Below are 13,482 nucleotides of genomic sequence, written 5' to 3' on the forward strand. Positions count from 1 at the left end.
GCTCCCCTGAAATATATCACACTGTCTTTCCTTCCTTCCTGTGTTACAACTTGAAGCCAGTTGAAATGAATAGAGCTCTGCCATTTCCCTGACAGTAAAAACTGCTTAATAGAGTCAGAAAACTATCGCCAAAAATCTGATTAAAAGCAAAATGTAAGAGGAAGAAAAATGCTCTTGGCGTCTAACTGGTAACAGACGTAAAAAATAAATAAATTAACAAACCAAATATAAAGTAAATAAATGGGAGCGGTTTCTCCAATTTCTTGTTTCTCTACCAGAAAAAACAGCATCATTGGAAGATGCCTGAATCATGTTTGTGTGTTTCTGTGATTTCGAGTGCAGATGTCAGTAGATAAGAGTACTTTAATTTTATGAAGCTATGTATCTTCAAAATGTCCAATTTACATAGTTAAAACAAAACAGGCCCATTTAAAAGCTACATGACAATGCATTTTATGGGCAGTTTTACTAGCATAAGAAAAGATACTTTTCTCAACCCATAAAGGAGAATTTAATGCTTCGGTTGTTCAGAAAACTCTAAAAATTAGTTAAGCAACTCGCTAGAGTGGCCATGAGCTTTAACACAAGGGTAGTTTTCTTATTTAATGAGCATTAAGCAAGTGCCTTTATGTGGGGAAATATTAGCCAAAGTAAGAGCTGCCTCCAGAAAAGTCATCTGTTCTAGTTCTCCCTTCCTGTCAAGCAACAGATGGAATCTAACACCTGGATACGAGGAACTGTTTACGTGAAGCAATAGCTATGTGGATGATTTACAATACTATATGGTGTGACATAAGACTGTGCAACATATTGTTCCAGCATCAACGTCACATTATGTACATAAGTCACACAGCAGTGAAGTGAAATAAGGCAAATTAACTCAAACACAACTTACTGACACAACTTTCTGTGGCTTGGTACAAAATCAAAATTTGGTTCTCATTTTACATTACTGATCAACAAGAGAAGTCTGTCTAACTGAACATCATTTGCTGCATTTAACCCTTACATACTGTTCATATTTTATGCCTTCACAGATCAATAATTCCCTCATAGTAAGTGTTTATACCAAATTTTAAATTAATAAATTTTAGATATAGGTATCCGAAACAATTTAAAAATATTTTCATTTTTGTGTATTTTGGATCACTTTAGGAAAAGCCATCGAATTTCCGGCTAAACGTATGACATTTAGTGTGTTTTTACTGCTGTCAAAAGTCAAAATGGATCAAATTTGACCCGAACAGTATATAAGTTAAGTTAAATGTTTTGACACTGGGTTTTGAGGTTTAACTTTGACTACAAGACACAGTTTGCTGACATGTAGACTTCACATGTGCACAGCAAAATACACAAAAAGCAGAGGATAAAAGGCGTAAAATAAAGATTTGGTTGTGAAAATGCAACGTCAGCTGTATGGAAAATTTCAGCTCCAGAAAGCATAATGTTGACCAAAACCAGGTACTCTCAGCAACAGCTCACATTTGTTGCCTTTAGCATCACAACTGTTTGGCCATTTATATCACCACCGCAAAGCTTTGTATGATGAGTGCAAAGCCAGAGCTGAATGTCATCCAAGGCAGAAAACTGCTTTGGATGATTTTCCAGCATTACATTACATGAACAAGGTTCCAAACAGCTCTTGTTTTAAATGTATTTTTAAATTATTCTTTATATTTGATGCAGATACACTCCCTAACATCACCCCATTGTTGAATGATAAATTTATTCCATATAGACTTTTCAAGCAATCTGATGAAAATACGTGTATTTTTTGACATTGCCATAAAAAATCCTCCAAAAATTCTCTCTCATTATTCTGGCATTTAGCAAATAGAAATTATTTTGGTAATTCTAACTGACCTAAAACAGGAAAAGTTTAGTCTGATTTAATGCCAGACAGTGAGAAAAAAATATGGTACTAAAATGGTTATTGCACACCAAATATAGTTGTACAATAAATAGTCCCAGCTCTATTCATGTTCATCCTCTGGACATAAAAGGTCAAAATTCTCTTCACAGTGGTTTCCTGCAGGCAGCAGTTGTAGTCGGTGAGTCTGCAGCAGCTCTAAGACAGGCCCTGCCAGAGCTGTGAAGTAGTGGCTGTAGTGCTGCCGCAGTATCAACTCACTCAGCTGTGAAATATGGCTGACATGATTGTGTGCAAACCACAATTACATCTCGAGTCCCTGACAAGTGACCACAGAACACTAGTTGTTCAGTCAACTATGGAGTATGAACTGGTGGACCCTGCCTCTAATGCTTCTATTTGCCCAAAACACAATCACTGCAATGTCACACACAGTTCTAACTGTTTACTATAGAAAGAGATTGGCACCGATGTGACAGGAGGGAGAAAAGAGAGCAGCCTATTTGTGCCGCTTAACAATAGCTGAAAGGAGAGCACCAGGTATCATTTTGTACCTGGCCTGAATGACTACAGTGAATTTCTCATCAGCCGTGATTTTATTATTATTGTATGATGTTAATGCGACATTTGGGTTTTATTTTGGGACTGAACAGGGTAACAATAAGAAAAAGGTCTTTCTTTTTTGTTTAGTTGCTGTTTAGAGGAGCGGTTTAGGGAACATTTTCTTATTCTTTATTTACTTTACAGTTGGAAGTACTCTTTTTGAGGTACTGAGTCTACTATGGAAACCTCTCTTTAATGACAAACAGTTAACTAAAAATCAAAAAACTGGAGCATTCTGTCATTCATAGCACAAACACATATGCTAAAGCTAGAAACCAGATGCTTCAGTATCTGCATCACCACTGTCTTTGGTGTCTTTTATTTATTTACTTAAATATATCAACCTGGATCATGGATTTGACATTTGTTGCAGTGTATATTACAGAGGTTCACCAAAAATGCTGCAAGATGCTTCAATATACTTTGCTTTTATTCATTTTGTTATTGCAATGAGTAATTCTGCATGCCTAAAATAGAATTAAAGTAGTTCCAGTAATGTACTATTCAATACAAATGTGTACATATTCACTATGAATACTTGGAATTAGAATTGCAACTGTGCTACTAAAGCATTGCTACTGCTTTGGCTACCATTTATACACACAGTGTTATCTTGTAAAGTATCTGGGACAGAATCTTTCCCTACCAGATCTATTCCTGCAATCTTCTGCAGAAATGTCCAGATATCCAACATTCATTGCTTCTAGGAGAGATATGAGATCCCATGGTCAGTAGACATAAACTTTGTGAGTTTAAATAAAGAAAATAAGCTTTTTGGGGTTGATGAATGGAGAGCCAGTTGGATGGTAAAGTGACACCATCCTGGGATGGGCTGGAAACCACTATGTGACTGGAAAAATGTGGTAAAATGCCAAATCGCCACATACAGAAATGGTCATAATGGGATGTAAACATGTGCACAATAGACTCTGACTACACAAAGGCTGAGTTCAGTTCATGAAATCTGAAAGATGTTGTCACTGAATGCATTTTGTGCTTTAACAATGAAAAGCATTCCACAGTTTTTACTTCTGTTGTGCAGACTGTGTGAAATGTGAAATATTTTGGTGAAAACTGTAATAAAAATTCAGATGGAGGAAGAAAATTAACTAATAATATTAAATTAAAGTAGCATAATTTTATTAAAGATGGTTGGTGAATAAAAGATTCATTTCAACCAGTGACTAGAGGCGCTTTATAAGGTTCACAAAAAACTAAAACTTATATGGACAAATAAAGCCTGGAGAGGTCATAAATGCAGGCAGCAGGACAGATTTATTGGCTTTATCACTGCTGCTCTTCAAGAAACTCTCTGGTAATTATCTTGTTCCGTGCTGAAGCTCTGCTGCAAACCTCAGCTTATCAGTCTGACGTAGAAAAACTTGTGAGCAGATGACGGGTAAACACGTAAAGACGTTAATAAAGTTGAGATTATCAGCTTTGTCTGAAAAGAACTGCTTGTTTGTTTGCCTCTTTTTATGTGGATGGTGGAAAACTGTTAACTGCCTGTTTATATGTGTGTTAGATGTACCAGATGGTGCTGATTGCTGTACTTTACCATGCGGACATGAGGCTAACTATTTTAAGCAAGATGACATTTGCTGATGTTCGACGATGGAAGATTTCTGTACTTGCACATATTCGATATGCGGTATGTTCGGGGAAAAACAAGGAGCTGCATTAATGAGAATTTTCCCGTGATGTTCTCAGTCTCTGCATGTGCCGAAAATAGAAATACAGCTGCAAACTAATTTTCACACGTGTGTTGGGTGTCATCACCTCTGCGTTTATATTTACAGCACACACGTGCAGCGCAACCACAAACAATCTGCTGCGAGATGATTATGATTAAAAGGCAACCAAACCGCCAACGCCTGCAAGCTACACTTTCTCATCATTATGTTTCTTATTAGCTATTCATGAATTAAAGATTTGATAGTAGCCTTGTAGCAGCAAGAGGGATTTTTAAAAATACAACCTGACATCACGTCCAACTCAAATTCTATGTCGGACGACTCACAGCGCAGACAGCCTCAGAAAAACACAAACCAGCCCCTGCGCGCAACAGAGCTAGGAACAGAGGCTGCTAATGGGCTAATTTAGCTCCTAATTGGAGGATTAATTTCTCCATTAAGGTCTGTGTGAAAAATGCTTGACTACTGGAGGGCCAAACTGGGCAGACAGACTCACCGTGGCAGCTTATGCACAACCTTTGTTATCATTTAATGAATTGGATGGTAAGAAGTTGCACTCGCAAGCTGTGCAGTTTTAGATTTTTATGTTATTGTGGTTATTATAAATCGTCATTCCACTGGTGTAGTGATGTCTGTTTTGCCATCACAATCAGTCAGTGAGCCACATCTCTTCCTCTCTCCCTCCCTCTTTCATCTGCTACAGGCAGTAATATTTATGGACTGTCAGGGTCACAGGCTGTCACAGAGAGCACCTCATAAAACCTTTCACCGATGTCCTGCTGGCCCTGCTGCAGTTATGTGATCGTAATGGAAAGTCCACGATTATGATGTGTACGTTCTGTTGGTGATTTGTGTGCATCGTTAGCTAGCTGTTTGGAGAAAAAAAACAAGGATGTGCATTTATAAGTGCACTGTAGTTTTGACAAAACAGGAAAACAGCTGCTCTCATGAGGTTTGTGTAGATGAGTGTGGTACATGCAGACAGCAGGGTGGAGTGCTGAACAAATTTCCTCTGGACTCTTGGATTTATCCCCAGGAAGTCTTTGGCCATCAGCATGTCATTGAAATGGTGCTGTAAATCACACACAGCCTTCCAGCATGTGATCTGAGCTAAACCGACACACACGTTCAGCCAGCGGCAACATTACACCCTGCAACTACTCACACATGATACACATGTATCTCCTTCACTGGCAGTCAGTCGTGTCCACAACATTGCAGCATTTACTCCAATGCACATGCATCGCACTCTCAAATCTGAAGGAAACTGCATTACAGATACAGAAAAACACACAAAAATAAATACTATGTTGAATGAGAAGAATTAGCTTTTCCTCTATAAGGAGCTACCTGTCTTAACTATGTGAAATTGTGCAGCGATTTTCTGAGCTCAAGGTTCTGAAAAATAAAGTTTTCAAACCAATTTCCTTAAGTTGCCTCTTAAATTTAGTTTAAAATCAACTAATGCAGAAATCTGAGTGTAAATTACATACAAAATTAAGTTAACAAATGCTAACATTATTATGCGGACCCAACTCTTCAAAATAATGTTTGCAACTTAAATACACAACACAAACAATCTAAATTGGTACATTAGATTTTTCTTCAAAATTTTGTAACCATGCATTTAATTAAGTGGAGAGAATAGGTCCTGTGATTACTTTTTAGAGTGCAGGGGAAAAGGGGCACAACATGCGGTTAAGGTGTTTACAAAAGTAAAGTGATATAAATGGGTTCTTGCTAGATACTAACCTCCAGTGACACAACAGGCTCTGCATCAACATACTTTTAAATCCAGTGATACCAACATAAACCTCTAGTTCTGCACTCAAGCTTCTAAATTTGAAACACATGCAATTATCTCAGGTTTTTTCTTTATTTGCTAACTCAATCTGTTATAAATTATCTTGTTAGCCACTTCATCGTATATAATGTCTAACTATGTTTGTTTTTGACTTCAATAGAGAGATTCAGTCAATATTTTAAAATGATTTACACGTCAAAAGCATCAGCCTTCGTGTGCAACTGTTTTCCTCAAGGTTGTCAAAGGGAAGCTGTTCCCTGACAAATCCTGGTGATCAGGTGATATCGACCTCCCAGATGCAAAAACACACACTGCCGTGTGACATATATACCTAAAATTACAACAGCTGAGTAACCATTTGTGTTTCAAATCACCTTCCTGCACAGACCTTGTCTCTGTAACAACATCAGCAGGCCCACGATAAGAACTATGGTCATCAGGAGGATTTGCTACTTGATGTTGTGTTTTGGAGGATTTGTTGAAACAACTGAGGCTGTTGTTCTCCTTGGGAGTCTAATCCACAACACTGAGGTGTGAATGCTGCTTAAAAGTCTGTTCACACTATAAGAAATAATATTTTGGGAGAGAAACATGGGTTTACTTATTTCTTTACCTAAAAGTGGTAGAAGATGTAGACAGAATATAGTGTAATTGTTGTCAAAACTCTCTCTTTTAGGTTCTTAAAACATGATGTCAGTGTCAGTAACAACGCTGTACAACACAGCATGCATATATATGTATCCAAGTCACAGAAATATTGTTAAATGGCACAAGAAATGTGATGACAGGACATGATAGCAGGCTGTAATCTGAGAAGATCGAATGTGAGCGATTGTCTTTAGTGTCCCTGTACGAGCAGGCGGTGAAGGGATGATCATATCCCCTGGATCAGGCCAGAAACATGCTCGGGCTCCAACCTATCAATCTAAAGGTTAATAGATGCATCGAGAGTCACATCGCACCACTGCGGAGGTGACTATCTTGATCGAGATGAAATGTTTGCCTTCTCTGTCACCTCCGTTTTAGTCACAGTAGCAGTTCTTGGCTCAAGAAGCACTCGTAACGATATTCTTTGCAATAACTGAAGCATTTTCAAGAAGTCCACAGTGTTATGAGGCTTGAAAACACGCTTAGCTTTAAGGTCTATTGAGAATTTACAACATCATCTTATTTTTAACGAAAACCATGAAAAAAAATGAAACAAAAAACAAGGCCAGCATTGAATGAAAGATTTTCCCAGCAGAGATGCAACTTCAATATTCTCAGGACATACAGTACAGGTCAGGAGCTCACTGGTGTCCAGATAAACCGAAGCAGCTCGGTTGATTAATGCTTTATAGTGGAAAGCAGCCGCAGTTCTTCTGACAGCAATTCAATCCAAAACCCTCAAGAACATTTCTGTTCTAACCAGCTGGTGTGTTGCTCTAATACGACTAATATGTTGTATAATATTCTACCTGATTAAGACTAGACTGTGAATTAGATACTGATATGAAATTCTACAAGGTCGAAGTCTGTCGAAGTATAATGAAAGTGAGACTTCAAGTATTTCAGTTTTAACCACATTATTAAAGAGAAAGTGTGTGTTCAACAAATCCAGGGCTGTCAAACATGCAGCCCGTGGGCCAAAACCGGCCCGCCAGAGGGTCCAATCCGGGCAATTTTGTAAAAATTACTGAGACAATATTAAATGTAAACTGTAAATTTGTAAAACTATAAAACATAACAAGTTGCTTTGATCATAAAGTAAAATATTATATTGCTCATTGTTCTTTTGTCATGTGTCTCATTTTTGCAATATTTTGTCTTGTTTTTTGTTGTCTTTTTTGTCTATTTGTCTTTTGTCTCACGTTTTTGTCGTTTTGTGTTCCCCTTTTGTGTCTCTTGTGTTTTTTGTCTAATTTTTTTCATTTTGTGTTTTGCTTTATCCAACGTTTTATGTGTTGTTTGTTTTCATTTTGTGTTTCCTTTTTGTCTCGCTTGTGTTATTTGTCCATTTTTTGTCACTTGGTAACATTTTTGCCTCTTTTTTGTGTCATTTGTCTCATTTTTGTCATTTTGTTTCTCACTTTTGTCGTTTTGCGTCTCATTTTTGAAATATTTTATCTAGTTTTTGTTGTTTTTTTCTTTTTTGTAATATTTTGCCTTGTTTTTGTTGTTTTATGTCTTTTTTGTCTATTTTTTTCATTTTGATCATAAGGTAAAATACATTATTGCTCAGTTCCAGATACCTGCGACTAAATGTTTTGTTCCTTTTTAGAAACACTGTGATCTGTAGGTTGTAACGTGTAAATGATAAACTGAGGCAAAATGTTGTTGACATTGAATTTATTTTTCTTAAGAAATTTCAGTGTGTTCATAACATTTTGGAAAAGGTAATTCCTTAAATGTAAACATTTTCAGAACATATTTTTTTTGCACTAAAACAAAGGAAAGAATTTGGAGTTGTGGTTATTTATAGGTTATTATGCTGTGATTTTACTGGTCCGGCCCACTTGAGATCAAATTGGACTGAATGTGGCCCCTGAACTAAAATCAGCTGGACACCCCTGAACTGCTCAAAGTACAAATATATTAGAATTTTACAGCATTTTGCAGTACTTTTATATAATAGTTTCCATGTTTACTGACTTGAAATAAGACTAAGAGTCTACAGCACCTCTGTGAGGCAGTCAAACCAAAGCTTTGAGCAAACATTCACGTACTAATATGCTCACAGCGACAAGGCACTAGAGGAACAGTCATCAAAGTAAGTACAATCCATCCTCTGGGCACCATGGATGTCTGTGACAGATTTCACGGCAAACTCCTGCCATATTTCACTTGGGACCAAAGTGATGGACTGACAGACTGGTATCCATTACAGTCACGCTGCGAGAACAGCAAAAAAATGCAGCTTTAAACACATTTATCAGGTTTTTTTTTTTTTTTCCAGAAGCACAGTAGCAGAAACAGACACAAACGCATCTTCAACCATTCATTGTTCTACATACATGAACTGTAACATAGAGCAGCTATATTTGGCAAAAGCTCAACAGTCAGATTGTTGCAGTTAATGCAGACATAGTGAGCAACACAGTGAAGCACTCAGACCCCAGTACAGAGCTGCTCCAAGCTCTCACCAGAGGACAACATGCACTTCAACCCTCGTGGAAACATGAACATAAAGTAGCTGTGCATGTTACACTATGTTACCTCCCGACACCTCACGAGTGCAGTGACCTCAAGACGGCTGCGCTACTCCATTATTTAAAGCCCTTCATGCTACACTTGAGTGCAGAGAGGCATCTGATCACTATAGCGTAAATACAACCTCATTTTTATGAATGAACCTGCAAAACTGACCCGAAATCTGAAAATAGAGGCTAAACTGTAGTTAGGTCTATATACCCTGAGTTAATCATAGTAGGAAATGTGCTTACATGCGGTTTTGCAAAGAGTTAGAAAAAACTGAGGAAAGATTTTGATGTCTGCGCATTATTGCAACAACATCTACAACAGGTTATATGTGAAATCATTTCAAATTTCCTGTGTAGCGCAATAAATGTACTTTATTTGGGGAATTTAAGAAAGTCTTACAACAGACAAACAAGGAAAAGGAAAAGCAAGCATCCATGAGTGCTGCATGACTGTGCCAACTTTGGCTTTTTATCGAGAAAAATTACTGTTGTAAAACCACCTGTTATGTGTCCAAAATCTACTACTGCTCAATATGGAGTAAACTACTGAGTGTTTGTTATAAAGTTAGTGCTAAATATGTGTCGGAGGAACTTATTCTGGGCTCTGCTCCAGTCTTGTGATCACCATGAGGTTTCAGGACAACTTGCAGAGACTCAAAAGAGTGAATGAAACAAGAGAAAGTTACAGCATGCACCTCCTCTACAACATTTTGTTTTTCTACTTCTGTGTAGATTAAAGCATTTAAATGCAACATACTTGCAGGCCAATGTAGAGACGTTAGTTTTTGTTTGAAATGCAGACAAAATCTACATTACAGTTTCCTCCTGATTTAAGTTTTTACCCTCTGAACCCCAAAAAGTTTCGGAAAATGTCAGATTAACACAATTTATAAGAGTCAGAACCAATAAGAACAGAAAAACTGCCGGATTTAAAAAAAAAAAAATTCTGACAGTTCTAGGACTTTTCATCTTGATGTCCTGTTCTGTTCTGTCAGGAAATGTACCAAAATCTAAGGGCAAAATGGAGATATTTTATTGAAAAATTTGCACAAAAAAAAGACAAATTCTGTGCTCTTCTACACAACTGAGAAGCCAAGATAAAACTCAGCACTGACCAACAGTTACATGACAAACATTCTAAAACTTTTTGAAATTGAAAAATAAAACATACTAGATCAATAAAATGAATGCAGCATGGCTCAGAGGAGCAAGTTTTTTGGAAGGTACATTCAGCACGGTGAAATATTTCTCTAGAGTTGATGAACATATGAGTCTTAAAAATGCCTAGTTTAAAGAAGTTGTAAAAATGTAAGCAGCAAAATATCGAAGACAACCAATTTTGTGTTTTCACTATTGGTTGTATCTGTGGGCAAAAATGTTGTACATGCTGCTGTTAAATAAACATTCAAGGACTTTCGACTTCACTTATTCTTTTTTTATGATTAATGGACTTATAACCATGTTATACTGCAGTGCATGGTTGTGTTATGGTTGTGCTGTTTCCAAAGAGGTGCAGGACTATATATATATATATAGCAAAAATGAGACAGGAGCAAAAAACCACAAAAAAACTGCTTGGGCTTCAGATTATTAATGCTAAGCTAAGCTAAAAGAGACATGTCTTGCTCAGAGTCTATTGATGAGTTCGATTGACTCTCAGTAATATAGTGTTGAAAGTAGTCTTTGTAGGGTCAACGTGCTGCATTGGAATAGTTCCTAAAACTCTAGTTAACTGTATATTAGATACATATAGACATGTGTAGAGGCAGGTGTTGTGCTTCTACTTTAAACAAATGAGAAAAAACAACAAACCAACGACAGCTGAGACTTCCCGAGACAAATCGTCCAAACGGCGGACTATTACTGCGCTGTTTCCCGACAGGGCAAACAAGGACTTACTGCCCTCTAACTCTCTCTCCGTCTTTCTGCCTCTCTCTAAACACATAATCCATCACAGTCACAAACAGCAGAAGACTGCAGGTAGTCTTGTCTGTCTCCTTGCTCTGAGTGATACGGAGTAAATCTGGCGTGGCATTAATGCGGCAGAGCAGACTGGGCAAGAAACTGGCCAGAAAAATGTTTATTAGCTATTTTAGATAAAGTGAAGGAGGAGGATTTCCTTCAAACATGGACACGGTGTGTTTTCTCATTCCACTGAGCACAATATATCAATAAATCTTTGATGTGCTGTTTACAAGGAAAGTTGGGCGTAGACAGAATTTCTTATTCAACACATCTTCTCTCTCCACAATGGAGCACCTGTTTTTCCATTCTGGCATACAAACATCCCGTCGCTACACATCCAAGCGTTGCACTCGCCGTCATACGCCGACTTGACTGCAATATGTCAGAGTCTGAGACGCTGCACAAGCTTTCCTGCTTGTAATCTCTCACTTTTTTTTAATTTATAACTTGTACTTGACTTTTTAATACTTACATATAATGCAGCAAACATTTCTAAAAACCTACAGATACTGAAAGATTAATCTAATCAGACGCACCTAATATTATGTCAATCCAAAATGACTTCACTGGACCATAAAAGAATAAAAGAAATACATCATCTGCTTTCATGCGAGCAGTTGCTACCTCTCTCACACCTGCCTCTTTAATGTGAAGTAGCACATTAGCTAAGCCTTGATGGACTCTCAGGGGACCGGGTTCAGACAAGGCTCTAGTCTTGCACTCGCTATCGGGTTGCCAGGCAACCAGCGGTGACACCAGGAAGTCACCGTACAGACCAGGACTTAGTGTGGCGCATGGTTCTCGCTATGTGCTGCTTTTACACTTTTTTGGCTGCTTTTTTAAAAATATTTTTACATATTTTCAAGAGCAATGTTAATTGTGGAGCTTTAGATTCAGATTGTGTTACCTCTGAGAAGACACACAATATCTGTTTTGTCTTGTTTAAAGTCCTCGCGCTACACTAAGCTAGCCAGCATCTGGTTCAAGCTGCAGATCTAAAAATAAAACACACTATGTCTGATTAAATGTTGTAGTATCTGACCAGAGATAAGTGTTCATTTCAGTTCAACTCCATTTGTATGGTGCGACTGCAGTTTGAGTTATCCAGGGATGCATGACAGAAACCATAGGCCTGAAACGTTGTTTATAGTTGAGAAATGTTTCGGTTGTTCCTGGAATGTTCATACTACTTCTAGAAATATTTAGATAGAACAGATATGTGTTCCCATACTGGGACGTGTTGGAACGATGTACCTAATATGGAGAAAGTGAGAATCTGCTACTGATGAAAAAATGTTATGAGAACTCTCCATACATGAGCCTATATAAGTGAGTTATCTCTGTAATTCAAGCTGAGTTGTTCGTATCGGCTGAGAATGCTCCCAGGTATCCATGATGCCTGATCAGTCCTGGTCTTCTTTGTAATAAATTTATCTTTATGCAAACAAGTCAGTGTCAACGGACATTTTCTTCAACATCTTCACATCCTTGATGTCAGAGAAACCACACTGTACAAAACCAAAAGAAACTGCAGCCAGTGTCACTTATGCATCAAATATTTGACCATTTTTGCTTGATAAATGACTTCAACAATGAATAATTTATCACAAAAGATGCAGATTAGTCTTCTGTGAATTCAGCCAATTCTTTCAGCACAAACTTGTTTAGCAGACTAAAACCCTAAACTGGCCATATCATTTGATTATCCTCAGGACTAATCTGGTAAAAATCAGCCGAGAAAGTCTTTAACACGGATACTTAAACGGTCTGGAGAGCCTCCAGTTATTTGGAATCACGATGTAGAGCCTGGCCATGCACAGTTGGCAGATGGGTGTTGCCAGGCCTGAAAGCGTCCAGCCGGTGTATTAGTCACCTGCCAGTCATCACTGGGTCCAGGCCAGAAATGGAAAAGCTCGACTGTCAGGAGTGAACACTGAGTGCTACAGTAACAAGTCACAAAAACAAGCCCAGATATTACCAGCGGACTCCTGCGAAGACAGGAAGCAGAGACCACGGCCTGACATCTCTGTACACTAGCAGGCAGCAGATTACTCCAGTAAATCAGTCATGCTTTTTAAGAAAACAGAGCTAAGAGGATTTAACTCTTTTACGCTGCACAAAGTGTGACCAATTTCTACACACACCTCAATGATGGGATATTTCTTTTGATCCCCAAGAGCCGAAATGATTCAGATCTCTGTTCTCTGATCTGATGTTTCACAAAGGGGAAGAAATGGAGGGGAGAAATGTGAAGAGAGAGGATGCTGATATGAGTAACAGTGAAGCAAGGTGATAAAACCAAAGGGAGTGAGATGTGCGGTGAGCTGGGGGAGGGGTGCAAGATGACGTGGGTAAAGCTGCAGAAAT

General features: G+C 38.0%; 1 protein-coding gene across 2 annotated transcripts in view; it reads right to left on the reverse strand.

Moving 5' to 3' along the window:
• fam189a1 (family with sequence similarity 189 member A1) overlaps positions 1-13,482 on the reverse strand; it is a 100,197-nt gene that overhangs the window by 37,598 nt on the left and 49,117 nt on the right. The gene's annotated exons all lie outside the window — the stretch shown is intronic.

Source organism: Amphiprion ocellaris, chromosome 1, assembly GCF_022539595.1.
Source record: "Amphiprion ocellaris isolate individual 3 ecotype Okinawa chromosome 1, ASM2253959v1, whole genome shotgun sequence".
NCBI lineage: Eukaryota > Metazoa > Chordata > Actinopteri > Pomacentridae > Amphiprion > Amphiprion ocellaris.